The 14,240-nt window shown below is 38.2% G+C and overlaps 1 long non-coding RNA gene across 1 annotated transcript in view; it reads right to left on the reverse strand.

Moving 5' to 3' along the window:
* Positions 1-13,550, reverse strand: part of LOC133540026 (uncharacterized) — a 62,622-nt gene extending 49,072 nt beyond the window's left edge. The window contains exons 1-2 of the long non-coding RNA XR_009803527.1: positions 13,362-13,550; positions 10,210-10,351 (exon numbers count right to left, since the gene is read on the reverse strand). This is a non-coding gene — a long non-coding RNA (uncharacterized LOC133540026). The remainder of the gene's footprint in view (positions 1-10,209; positions 10,352-13,361) is intronic.
* Between the last annotated feature and the right edge of the window lie 690 nt (positions 13,551-14,240).

Genomic DNA, 14,240 nt, shown 5'->3' on the forward strand with positions numbered 1-14,240 from the left:
TAGGGGAACATATTCTAAGTAATGAAAACTTAATTTAGAGTTATTTGGACACTAAGGGAACATAATCTAAGTAACTAAGACTTAATTTAGAGTTATTTGGACACTAGGGGAACATATTCTAAGTAATAAAAACTTAATTTAGAATTATTTGGACACTAGGGGAACCTATTCTAAGTAACAAAGACTTAATTTAGAGTTATTTGGACACTAGGGGAACATATTTTAAGTAACAAAGACTTAATTTAGAGTTTTTTTGGACACTAGGGGAACACATTCTAAGTAATAAAGACTTAATTTAGAGTTTTTTTGGACACTAGGGGAACACATTCTAAGTAATAAAGACTTAATTTTGAGTTATTTGGACACTAGGTGAACATATTCTAAGTAAAAAAGACTTAATTTAGAGTTATTTGGACACTAGGGGAACATATTCTAAGTAACTAAGACTTAATTTAGAGTTATTTGGACACTAAGGGAACATATTCTAAGTAATAAAAACTTAATTTAGAATTATTTGGACACTAGGGGAACCTATTCTAAGTAATAAAGACTTCATTTAGAGTTATTTGGACACTAGGGGAACATGTTCTAAGTAACGAAGACTTGATTTAGAGTTATTTGGACATTAAGGGAACATATTCTAAGTAATAAAGACTTAATTTAGAGTTATTTGGACACTAGGGGAACATATTCTAAGTAACTAAGACTCAATTTAGAGTTATTTGGACACTAGGGGAACATATTCTAAGTAACAAATACTTAATTTAGAGTTATTTGGACACTAGGGGAACATATTCTAAGTAATAAAGACTTAATTTAGAGTGTTTTGGACACTAGGGGAACATATTCTAAGTAAAAAAGACTTAATTTAGAGTGTTTTGGACACTGGGGGAACATATTTTAAGTAACGAAGACTTAATTTAGAGTTATTTGGACACTAGGGGAACCTATTCTAAGTAACTAAGATTTAATTTAGAGTTATTTGGACACTAGGGGAACATATTCTAAGTAACTAAGACTTAATTTAGAGTTATTTGGACACTAAGGGAACATATTCTAAGTAATAAAAACTTAATTTAGAATTATTTGGACACTAGGGGAACCTATTCTAAGTAATAAAGACTTCATTTAGAGTTATTTGGACACTAGGGGAACATGTTCTAAGTAACGAAGACTTGATTTAGAGTTATTTGGACATTAAGGGAACATATTCTAAGTAATAAAGACTTAATTTAGAGTTATTTGGACACTAGGGGAACATATTCTAAGTAACGAAGACTTAATTTAGCGTTATTTGGACACTAGGGGAACATGTTCTAAGTAACGAAGACTTAATTTAGAGTTATTTGGACACTAAGGAGACATATTCGAAGTAATAACGACTTAATTTAGAGTTATTTGGACACTAGGGGAACATATTCTAAGTAACGAAGACTTAATTTAGAGTTATTTGGAGACTAGGGCAACATATTCTAAGTAACTAAGACTCAATTTAGAGTTATTTGGACACTAGGGGAACATATTCTAAGTAACAAAGACTTAATTTAGAGTTATTTGGACACTAGGGGAACATATTCTAAGTAATAAAGACTTAATTTAGAGTGTTTTGGACACTAGGGGAACATATTCTAAGTAAAAAAGACTTAATTTAGAGTGTTTTGGACACTGGGGGAACATATTTTAAGTAACGAAGACTTAATTTAGAGTTATTTGGACACTAGGGGAACCTATTCTAAGTAACTAAGATTTAATTTAGAGTTATTTGGACACTAGGGGAACATATTCTAAGTAACTAAGACTTAATTTAGAGTTATTTGGACACTAAGGGAACATATTCTAAGTAATAAAAACTTAATTTAGAATTATTTGGACACTAGGGGAACCTATTCTAAGTAATAAAGACTTCATTTAGAGTTATTTGGACACTAGGGGAACATGTTCTAAGTAACGAAGACTTGATTTAGAGTTATTTGGACATTAAGGGAACATATTCTAAGTAATAAAGACTTAATTTAGAGTTATTTGGACACTAGGGGAACATATTCTAAGTAACGAAGACTTAATTTAGAGTTATTTGGACACTAGGGGAACATATTCTAAGTAATAAAGACTAAATTTAGAGTTATTTGGACACTAGGGGAACATATTCTAATTAATAAAGACTAAATTTAGAGTTATTTGGACAATAGGGGAACATATTCTAAGTAATAAAGACTTAATTTAGAGTTATTTGGTTAGGGTTAGGGTTATAACAAGGCCATGCCATATAAGGCATTAATAAGTACTTAATAATGACTAGTTAAGAGCCATTATGTTACTAATTAGCATGTTAATAAGCAACTAATTAATGGGGAATATGTTCCCCATACTAGAGTGTTACAATATTTTGTTTTACTGGTGAACAAAATGAACCGTGCATGAACATTCGTCCGGACAACAAAACCAACAGTCCATAAACTCACAACAAATTATACACCTGCAAATCTTACAGCTGTTGCCGTATCAATAATACGTCGATAGGGAGAAGTTTGTATTCATACGATGAGTCAGGTGTGTTTTGACCTCCGCAGAACCCCTGAGGCCGACTCACCGAACCACTAGGGTTCGATCGAACCCAGGTTAAGAACCACTGTCATAATGCTTTACGAAACTCAGGCACAGCAGGTGTCTTCTGGAAAGTTAGTGATCTGACAATAACTCAAAAACTCATCGATATCACGGGACATAACTGCCAGATTAAATTTTCCGGTGCCAAAAAAATACAAAGAGACCTTGTTAATAAAATGTTAGTCATCTGGACTCTATGGGTCTTAGGACGCTAACAAGACTGCTATTGCAGCTGTCTCGGCAACGCTAAGTGGAGATGAACTTAACTTCACATGACATTAGTGAACCTTGGGCGTGAGCCATGCGAAGTGACAATGCTAAAAACACACAACGCTAACAACACGGCTAATGGTTGTAGCGGCAACTGTCAAGTTGACCAAGTTAAAACAACTTACGCCCGTGGTTTTAGCACATGGATGCCCAGTTCTAACTTTGAGGAATTAGCTAAAATGTGATGAAGTATTTTTGTGGCGTGGTTGTGTTGTAGTGGCTGGGTGACAACCATAGCCATGCCGCTTTGGGGACCCTGCAGGCTACCAGGGAGTACTGTGATCTACAGTAGAACACATTCAAGACTAGGGTGAAACGAGTGTAAAGGTGACTATATGGCTGTTATTTCATATTTAGAAGGATATTTTAAGCTTAAACTATAAAAATATTTGATTTGTTATCAATCCTAAACTTCAGAAATGAGTGTACCACTGTCACACCTGGAACCAATTAGTCGTGATAAACAAGGGACTGCATTCATATTTTAGTATGCCATTATTCCGCAGAAATTAACTGTCTCTCCTCCTTCCAAACAAAGTGGAGTGATAAATACAAAGATCAGAGAAATAACCGTTAATAGCAGATAATGAGCTTCCAGAGTCCTGATGTGACAACTTCTAATTATGTGAGATAATGAACCAGTCAAAAGAATCTTCCAACTTCCCGATAAGAGTTGACTGTGAGTCTCCAATTACAATCTTCTGCTGAAGCAACAGAACAATGTCTTGATATGACGCGGCAGCCCGACAGCTTTATAACAGCAGGAGTTCTCTACCTACTCTCCTGCGCACATGAAAAGGCCAATTTCAAAGAGAGTTTTGTTTGACTTTTGAGGCATTTTTTCTTCAGGAAAATGAAGGTTCAACTGAGTATAGTGCACTTTGTTTTATCATTATTAATCTTAAATTTAAAGATAGGATACAGTAGGAATAGGGGTTCATAAGGCCCTATTTGTCAGCTTTTACCTGACACACAAAACGGGACAAATGTTAAAATGCGTTTTGTGGAAACACCAACTTTGACTACAGCGTCAGTTGGTATGTGGAGTGGCGCTTTCCATCATTTTTAGCCGACTGCATTGCAACATGATTGTTTCCCGGCTGTGGTCCGTATAGGCCGCAGAGATACTCGGTTGTAAGGAACCACCTGTGGCTGCAATGACAATTTCAAACAAAGAGAAGAAAAATTAAGCTTAAGTTAGCTATCACCGTTACAATATACTCTGTTTCACGCAATAAATTGTTTTAATTTACTTTTGTTAGAAAACGAGGTTTAAAGTGAAACTGTATGGTAGTTGACACGGATTTTTGCCAATTCACTCTTGAGTCTCATTATGAGATGTCCTGCTTTTCCATACATTGTAGTATGTATGTTTATTTAAAGGAGCCATATTTAACAATTTAATGTCAATTCATCATTAAATGGCCCTGATATGTCAAAGGGCATGAATAAATCATGTTCTTTTCCAATACCTCTAAAACTAACAATAGTAGCTCAGTCGGGATATGCTCATTTCAAAATTAGATTTACAGCCCCGAAATCTTACTGTTTTCATTTTGATGCCCCGCCCTCCACGGTTTGACCAATTAGAAAGTATGTGAGTTTGTCACATCTAGGTTGCCAGTTACGCACCGCCATCTTCGTCTGACTCCTGCCACTGGTTAAGTTACTAAACATGTCAGATCTTAGTCAATCTAAAAGGCCTCGTTATCTTAACCTTAACTTATTCATGACAAAACCAGGAACAAAACCAGGATTTGTATCGGGAATTCCTTTGAAAGATGGAGATGATTGAAGACGCAGGAGATGTTTTCATCAGATGCCAAACTTGCTCATTTCCTCCTTGATAGGTAAATGACGCATTTACATTTTCTTATTACTTGTAATAAATGGAAATCTGGAATGTAAACTATTTTGTCCAATAGAGTCTATGATCTTGTCTAAAAAAGCTAGTCTGCTCGGTGTGATGGTGCCTCGTTCTTAGTGTAATGCTTAGCATGCTAGCCCGGTCAATGACACATCCACATACAGGCTAACGGCGTAAATATATGCCCGTTAGTCTGCATGTCAATGTGTATTTGAACTGACAGGTCAAAATAATATTTTGGACTATTTCCTTCTCAATATGCTGATACACTGAGGAAATTGGTTCCAACTAGGGCTGGGCGATATATCGATATACTCGATATAGAAAGAGAGAAGGTCCGAATCTGGTAACAAATGAAGGAGGAATTAATTCCTGTGAATAACAGCACGGGATCCATCGTCTGACGTTGGTTTGGCTTTAAGCGGGAAGATGTTGAACAATTATGCGGCAAAACCATTGCTACAAAAAGTAGCAGCTAACTGCTAACATGTAGCATCATTTGAAAAGTCACCCGCAAGGAGTGCTTGAAACCCCGCATGTCAACATCTCCGTTCGGTGCCACACAGACAAAATGCCGAAGTAACTATTTCCACATCAACACTGTATGAAAAAAATAGTCAACAACAGAAGGAGATAACGTCCGCAGGAATCTTCCACATAGCGAAAGACATACACTTTTTGATTTCCTATTATGCAGCTCATTTTTATTTGACACTTATTGAAATATCTGGTGTGACATCATGCACAAAAGTGCACTTCATTTGTTTAAAACTAATGTAGTGGCGTTCTGTATAAAAAGTGCACTTTAATTTAGTGTTGTTTTGATGTGTCATCTTAGTGACATCATGCACAAAAGTGCACTAATAGCTTGTTTTAAAATGTCTCTGACAATCTTGCACTTTCGGTTTTGGAAATGACATGAATGTTTGTGCCAGTGCTTAATTGTTTAATAAATACACTTTTAGTTGTGGTTTCCCTCTCTGCATGAAAGTTTAAAAGTAGCATATATTAATGCACTATGAAGAAGAATGTTTTAATGTAGACACAGAATCATCATACTGCTGTGATTATATGCATCAAGTGTTCATTCAAGGCTAAGGCAACATTTGGAGATATATATCGTGTATTGTGACATGGCCTAAAAATATCGAGATATTAATAAAAGGCCATATCGCCCAGCCCTAGTTCCAACATTAGCACAGCTGTCATCATAGCAATGTGAAACGGATGGAGATAGCTAAATCACATTCTAAAATAATTCCTCATTGGTGTTTGCCAATGGACTACATGTACCAAGTTATATGGCAATCTGAAAGGTTTTAAACAGTAGCCTATAGGCATACCTTGGTAAAATGTCTCCTCTTTAGTTTTGGGCGTACATTAGGCTGCTAAACATGCTCTACTTATTTTCACCAGTATAACCATTGCTCGGGTTGGTTTTAGTCTTTTTTTTCTGATAGTACTGACAATAACCATAATTGATATTGTACGCAGGCATGGCGTACTTCTTCCTGAAAATAGCCTAATTTCTGTGTATAATGTGTTGGTTAGAGATTTGTTATTGACAAAACGCTTGATTATTCAGCTATTTTGGTCCCAGCGCCTCAACCCCAGTGGAAGTTTGTAGTTCTTTGCAGTAGCCCAGTCCATCGAGCTGGATTCGGCTGCGTATCTGGCAACTTTAGTCAGGGAGAGGGGGAAGGGATTACCGAATTTTGACCATGATTGCAGTACCATTTCTGGCCACATTATTACATATGGCACCTTTAACTTTTTATTACAATAATTATATACATTTATGGCAAGCACAAGTGTGTTATATGGAGCTAATGCATACTGCTAAATTAAATACTTTTGTTTGTTTTTCAAAACAAGATGGATTACTCTGAGCTGAGTGGCACAGCCCCGCTATCAACTGTACTTTCTAAAAACATACTGAATGATAATAAAGGACATGAGACTCTTTGCTGTTGTTGATGGAGAAGAGATTTCTTAGTACCCCGTGACCCCGAAAGGGAATAAGCGGTAGAAAATGGATGGATGGATGATTAATACAAATCATACAGGAGTACAAACTTCCCACCATAGAGATTTCTCTACGGAATCTCCTCTCTGGTCAACAAAAGCACCATGAAGATTCTAGCGGGAACTCTCAGTCAACCCTTTTTCGATTACGCATGCACCTCCTGGAAAAAATATAAAAATATGATGACGTTGAACTCTGAGTGTAAACATAACTTGACCCTAAAGAAGTCAACTATTAACTGAAAATCGAAAGAAGAAGTTATTGGGCATAAGAAGAGTCAGGGGAAGATATTTGATAAACAGGAGGGAAAAGTTAGAATAATGATGTATATATTATTATCATAACTTTATGCTTAAGGGCCGTTACTGTAAAGTATTGTCAATTTGTGCTGAAGTGGTACTTCTGTATTTGTGCAGAGCTAGCACTCTCTTGAATTGCTACCCTCTTTTATCAGTGTTTTGTCCAGACTCGGCCTGCTGACTGCCAAGGCTGAACATTGGGTACCGCGACCAGACAAAGCAGAGACTGGGTGAAGGCACCAGTACTCGGCCTGCTGACTACGAAGGACGAACATTGGGTTCCGGGCCCAGAAAAAGCAGAGACTGGGCGACAGCACCAAGTGTCAACATATTTGCATTTTTGTATAATCATATATTGTGTCTAACTGGAGTTGTCGAGTCTACCCCCTTCCCTCAGCGACAGTGATGTAATAGGCATTTTCCTAATGAATAGAGGAGGGGCACGGGCTTGATTTTTTAAAACGTAGTTTGGATCTGTAACTACAGTACAGTCCAAAACACGTGTCTCCTCGAGCTAAATTGAACTCTGTCTGCATGTTTCCTTGCTTCTTGTTTGATTATTAGATGTCATCAGTGTTTGAAACTGACACCCAGCACCTCCAAAACCCTCAAATCTAGACTCCAAACATCCCAGAACAAGTTAGTCAGGTTACTTCCAGACCTCCACCCCAGATCACACCTCACTCCTACCCACTCCTCCCAAAGTGGCTGGCTCAGGGTGGAGGACAGAGTAAAACAACTTGCACTGAGCCTAGTCTATAAAATTTGCTACACCTCCCTGATACCGAAGTACATGTCAAACTACTTCTAGAACGTAAATGACCGCCATAACCACAACACCAAGGGGAGCTCCACAAACCACTTTGAACCCAGATTCCGATCTAACAAAGGTCTTAACTAATTTTCCTTCCATGTCACATTAATATGGAATGCACTCCCAACACGTGTAAAAGAAAGTGCATCTTTATCCTCCTTCAAAACCGCACAAAAAGAACACCTCCGGGCAACTACAACCCTAGACTAACACCCTACCCCCACCACCCCGGATTGTAAATAATCAAATGTAAATAATCAAATGTATATACTTGTTCTTATGCTCTCTAAGCTCACTGCTCGCTGTACATATCCTACCTAGTCAGACCTAAACTGGTTCAATGTCCATTTCTCAGATGATACAATTGTTGAGAACTGAAGTGCTGATATCAACCAAACCAACCCCCCACCCCCTCCTTATCCGACGTTCCGGATGGTAAATAATGTCAATAATTAAATGTATATACTCTTGTGTGATGACTGTATATTGCTGATAGTATATATTTGTACCATGAAATGATTTACGTGGACCCCGACTTAAACAAGTTGAAAAACGTATTCGGGTGTTACCATTTAGTGGTCAATTGTACGGAATATGTACTGTACTGTGCAATCTACTAATAAAAGTCTCAATCAATCAATCAAGATAAAAAATATGAAACCACTATTGAGAAGGTGAGAAGGGAACTTAAAAATGCTTTAAAAATGACACTAATTTCAGATGTTTTGACAAGTCTTGCCACGGAGGCATATTTGGGAATCACATGCCACATTGTTGATCAAATTGGAACCCTGCTTCATACACACTTATCACAATGCCACTTGACGAGCGACATGCAGCAGAAAATATGGCTGGTTGGGTGGAAAAGGTGGCAGAAAAGTTTGGTATTTCTCTAAAGAATGTAGTGGCTGTTGTTGAAGATAACACCTTGAATGTCGTGGCCGCCCTCAGGATCTTGGAAGGGAGAAATGTGTCTCATCAGCTGGCTATACCCTTCGACGAGTTGTAAATAGCACCCTAAAGGAGGGTCTCCAGATAAGCAAAGCACTTGGGGCTGCTAGGAACATTTTAAAAAACAGTGAGTTGACTAGTACGAAATCCTGAGACAACAAAGGTCTTGGTGAATGAGAACATCTATAGACATGTTCTTTTTTTACATTTGCTTACAATAAATATCTAATATTTGTGAAAATTAATTTGGAAAATTTGCTGCACAATTAGTTAAAAAAAATAATAATATAGAATAATCTGAAAAAATAATCAATAGATTACCGTATTTTTTGGACTGTAAAGCGCACTTAAAATCCTCTACTTTTCTCAAAAATCAACAGTGCGTTTTCTAACCCGGTGTGGCTTAAGTACGGCATGATTCTGGTTGTGCTTACTGACCTCAAATAACTTTTTATTTGGTACATGGTTAATGATAAGTGTGACCAGTAGATGGCAGTCATAGATAAGAGACATGAGTATACTGCAATATGATGGCAGTGAACAACACCAAAACTGTTGTGGGTGTTGCTGGGTCGGGTTTGGTTTTGAAATTGGATTGCATCATTATGGTATTGCTCTGTATTGTTTTTTTGGATTGATTATTCCGGTGTGCCCTATGGTCCGAAAAATACGTTAGTCGATACGAGAAATAATCTAGACACGTGTAGATAATTGTTAGTGGTGTTATAGCTGCCATTGTGTTGTGCTTTTGTCAAGTCACAAAACTGTCATCCACCAGACTCACGTTCAATGAAGTTTGACACTTCCATAAAATGTGAAAAAAAAACCCGATGTTTTACTCCGTAATCTTTAAGAGAGAACTTCATTCCCTGAAACCATCTAGGTCGCACACAAGTACAGAGAGTAAAGCACGTCCGACCCGCAGACGCACAACAATGACTCTGAGTAAGGATAAAGCATTAGAAAAGTGCATTTAGGCAAAATCAGATCGTAATCTGATGAAAAGGCAATTATAGAGAGCGCCTCTAGTCTCTCAGAGAGCAGCACATGTATCATTTATCTGCCGGCAAATGAAATCAATACTTTTTTTTGGTTCTGCATCCTCGCGCTGGTGGAAAAGATGGGCATTTCTTTTGTTTGTACCTCGTCAAAACAAGCACTCAAACATCTCAAGCGGTTTCAAGGCCACATCAGTCATGTAAAGAGCGAGTGTGGAGAATGTGGCGACAGGCGCCATGTTTGCTACCTACGACATGTGCGGCTGTGCCCCGGAAGCATGCGTTTGAGTCTTTCTGACCAGGGTCGCGTATAAAGAGTATGGTCCAATACTGGTTTCAGGCAATCTCCTCAATGAATGGTCAAAAAAGGTACCCACATGAGTCCAGGGCACCATGACTTCTCCCAACTTTGAGCTGATGCCGTGTGTCCGCAGCACTTCCTCTTTAGCTTTTGAACATGTGAAAAGGCCAAGTTGTGCAGCATGGGGCTGCTCCAGACGCCAGGTTGAATCGCTTTCCCTGCAACCGTGAAAGAAGACAAGTACGGGGAGTTAAGGTTCAACATCAACACTGGAGAGCCAAGGATTATAGCGTCTTGTGCCAGGTTTGTTCACACAGAAGCTAATGCAAATAATAACGGAAGAAATTTAAAAGTTGCCTTGACAAAAACTGACAATTTTTTAATCTCAGTAAAACTAAAATAAAGATATTTGGCAATAGCAGAAGAGAAAGCCAAACTCAAATAAAGCTGCGAGCAGCCTTGAAAGAGCACTCGCCACCGCATGACGTACTTCCCAATGCCCTGATTCACCATCGAAGCATGTAGAAGGAAGGTATGACAGTTATCATTTTAACACCAAAAAAGGGGCGATAATGGCGGTAAAGTAGTCGTGCAGTTGCGTCCCACCCAACACGCCGACCCACCATCGAAAATTTCGGGAGGATCGGAGCATGTGTAAGGAAGTTATGACTGTATAATTTCCCACCACAAGGGGGCGATAACGGCAGTTGCATCCCAACAAAAAATGCCAACATCTTTTGACACTTCTTCCACTCCCGTCCTTGCATGCTACACCGCTATGACAAAAATGACGGGGAGAAGACACTGTCGAAGGTGAGCCACGTAAATAAGACCCGCCCACAAAACGGCGCATCCTGAAGCAACTGTCAGAAAGCGACTTGAAGATGGGCCGCAAAACAACATCTATGCAACATTTTGACCAAAAAACCACCATCACATGTTATGTAGACCACAAAGAAGTCTTTTACATTTACAAAAAAAAAATCATAATATGACCCCTATAATGCGCCTTATTATCCGGTGCACCGTTTGTATGAAAAATACGGTAATTTTAGTGTATTTTGTTACGTCTAATGTGCCGTCGGGTGCGCCTTAGAGTGCCCGCTGGTCACGAAAAACTGCAGGAATGTAGCAGCAAAGGGCGGCAAATACAGCCACAAAATTATAATTTGACAAAATAAGAGCATGTTTTGCTGTAGATTTATGAGCCGGAGTATGTTTACAACTAGATATGGACATATTATTTGGGTTTATTTTGTCAGAAATGTCAAAGCGACAGCAATTGTATGCATTCAGGCACAGGCCCACACGTCCTAGGTAGCCAACATGGCGCCTGTAGTTTAGTTGGCCATACTCTATTTAAACACACGTTAGTTTTCCTCACGGAGTTGTAAATATTAGTCAAAAAAAAAACAATTTTATAATGTGCAACGTTCTTAATCGATTAACTTTTTTTAAATAAAAAAATATGTTTTTAATTACATTATTTTTACCCTGTCCAAATACTCAGGCAAATAATTTTGATATAGATGATCAATATCTGTGTACAACAGATATTGATCATCTATATATTTATACAGACACACACATACACACATATCCATCCATCCATTTTACTACCGCTTATTCCTTTTTTGAGGTCGCGGGGGGCGCTGGCGCCTATCTAAACTACAATCGGGCGGAAGGCGGCGTACACCCTGGACAAGTCACCACCTGTATGTGTATATATATATATATATATATATATATATGTATATATATATATATATATATATATATATACGAACCCCATTTCCATATGAGTTGGGAAATTGTGTTAGATGTAAATATAAACGGAATACAATAATTTGCAAATCCTTTTTAACCCATATTCAGTTGAATATGCTACAAAGACAACATATTTGAAGTTCAAACTGATAAACTTTTTTTTTTTTTTGCAAATCATTAACTTTAGAATGTGATGCCAGCAACACCTGACAAAGAAGTTTGGAAAGGTGGCAATAAATACTGATAAAGTTGAGAAATGCGCATCAAACACTTATTTGAAACATTCCACAGGTGTATATATACACACACACATATAGTATATACATATATATACATATATACACACATTTATATATATATATATATATGTATATATATATATATATATATATATATATATATACATATACAGTGGGGCAAAAAAGTATTTAGTCAGCCACCGATTGTGCAAGTTCTCCCACTTAAATTGATGACAGAGGTCTGTAATTGTCATCATAGGTACACTTCAACTGTGAGAGACAGAATGTGAAAAAAAAATCAAGGAATTCACATAGCAGGAAAATTAAATAATTTATTTGTAAATTATGGTGGAAAATAAGTATTTGGTCAACCATTCAAAGCTCTCACTGACGGAAGGAGGTTTTGCCTCAAAATCTCACGATACATGGCCCCATTCATTCTTTCCTTAACACGGATCAATCGTCCTGTGCCCTTAGCAGAAAAACAGCCCCAAGCATGATGTTTCCACCCCCATGCTTCACAGTAGGTATGGTGTTCTTGGGATGCAACTCAGTATTCTTCTTCCTCCAAACACGACAAGTTGAGTTTATACCAAAATGGATACATGGATGATACAGCAGAGGATTGGGAGAATTCCATGTGGTCAGATGAAACCAAAATAGAACTTTTTGGTATAAACTCAACTCGCGACCCCAAAAGGGACAAGCGGTAGACATGGATATGTGTATTAATATTTAATACTCTCTGTATTTAAACAACAAGGAAATAAAAAAAAATTAAAGTACATTGACTGTTGTGTGAATTATAAATAAATGTTTGGTCGATTAAAAAATAAAAATAAATACAATAATAAAAACGTATTTCACTTCCAGGGGTTCAACACACAACACATGTCCTCATATCCGGTTTCCCCCGACCTTAAGTTCCCCCTTACAATGGTTCCGGTATTATCTCAATACATGACAGGTACGATTTTTTATTTCTCCCGTGGTCTTTGACACATTTTGGACCGTGAAATTAAAACAAATAAACCTTACTAACACAAAACGTGTATTTTCACGGAGGAAATAAATAGATGATAACCTCTACTACGTTTAATTAGCCTACCCAGAGTGCAACTGGATGAAAACGACACGCTTCATCGCACCGACGCCGTGACAACACATAAATAAGTTCGCGTGAACATTGTCTCAGAACTTTCCTTCGTAAACATTTACTCACGTCATTCGCCCGCTGTCCGGTCAAGAGCCCGCCGTGTGCCGACCCCGTGACGAAGCAAGGCGGCCAACCTGCGTTTGACGTAATTGCTAATTCCTTGCAGGTGCGCCCGCCCGAGAACATGAATAGGAAACAACATGGGACTCTATTAGCTAGCGCTACTGCCTACTAGCGCTGACGAGACGCGGGGCCGCCATCTTGGAGTGGTGATCCTCTCCACTCAGTGCAATTAATTCATTTGGCAGGAGCAATGAACTTTTAGCGCAGGTGAGCTATTTTTCAATTAGATTAGATTAGATTAGATTAGATTAGATTAGATAGTATTTCATTTATTCCTTCAAGAGAGTTCCCTCAGAAAAAATTAACACTTTCAGCACAATCCCATTCAAGATCAGACAAACATTACAGGGAGACAGAACCGGATTGCTGCCGGGTCTGCCGGCTTCCAGCGCCCCTTACAAAAAAGATGAGATACAGGTAAACAAGGGGGGGAATGGGAGAAAAAAATAGAAGATTGAAATACAATAAAATAAAAATTAAAAAATCGGTCTAAGCCTGGGCCCTGGAGAGGGGATCCAGACTGAGGCCAAGGGAAAAAAAAAAAACTCATAGCCATAGTACACATCCCTCTCACATGTGTGTCGGAGGGAAACATCAAACATCAAAGAACACAAAGGACATTAAAGACATTAAAGCAGTGGATACAACCAGCCACTTCTACATACAGCTATGAATAAAAAGTAAAAGAAACATTTACACTGTGGTGGCCTCTGCGGTGTTCCACGCCACCATCCGCTGGGGTGGAGGGAGCATGGCCAGAAAAAGGAGCAGACCCAACAAAGCAACCAAGAGAGCCGAATTGACCAAGTTGAGGAGATCTAC

Source organism: Nerophis ophidion, linkage group LG21 (assembly GCF_033978795.1).
Source record: "Nerophis ophidion isolate RoL-2023_Sa linkage group LG21, RoL_Noph_v1.0, whole genome shotgun sequence".
NCBI lineage: Eukaryota > Metazoa > Chordata > Actinopteri > Syngnathiformes > Syngnathidae > Nerophis > Nerophis ophidion.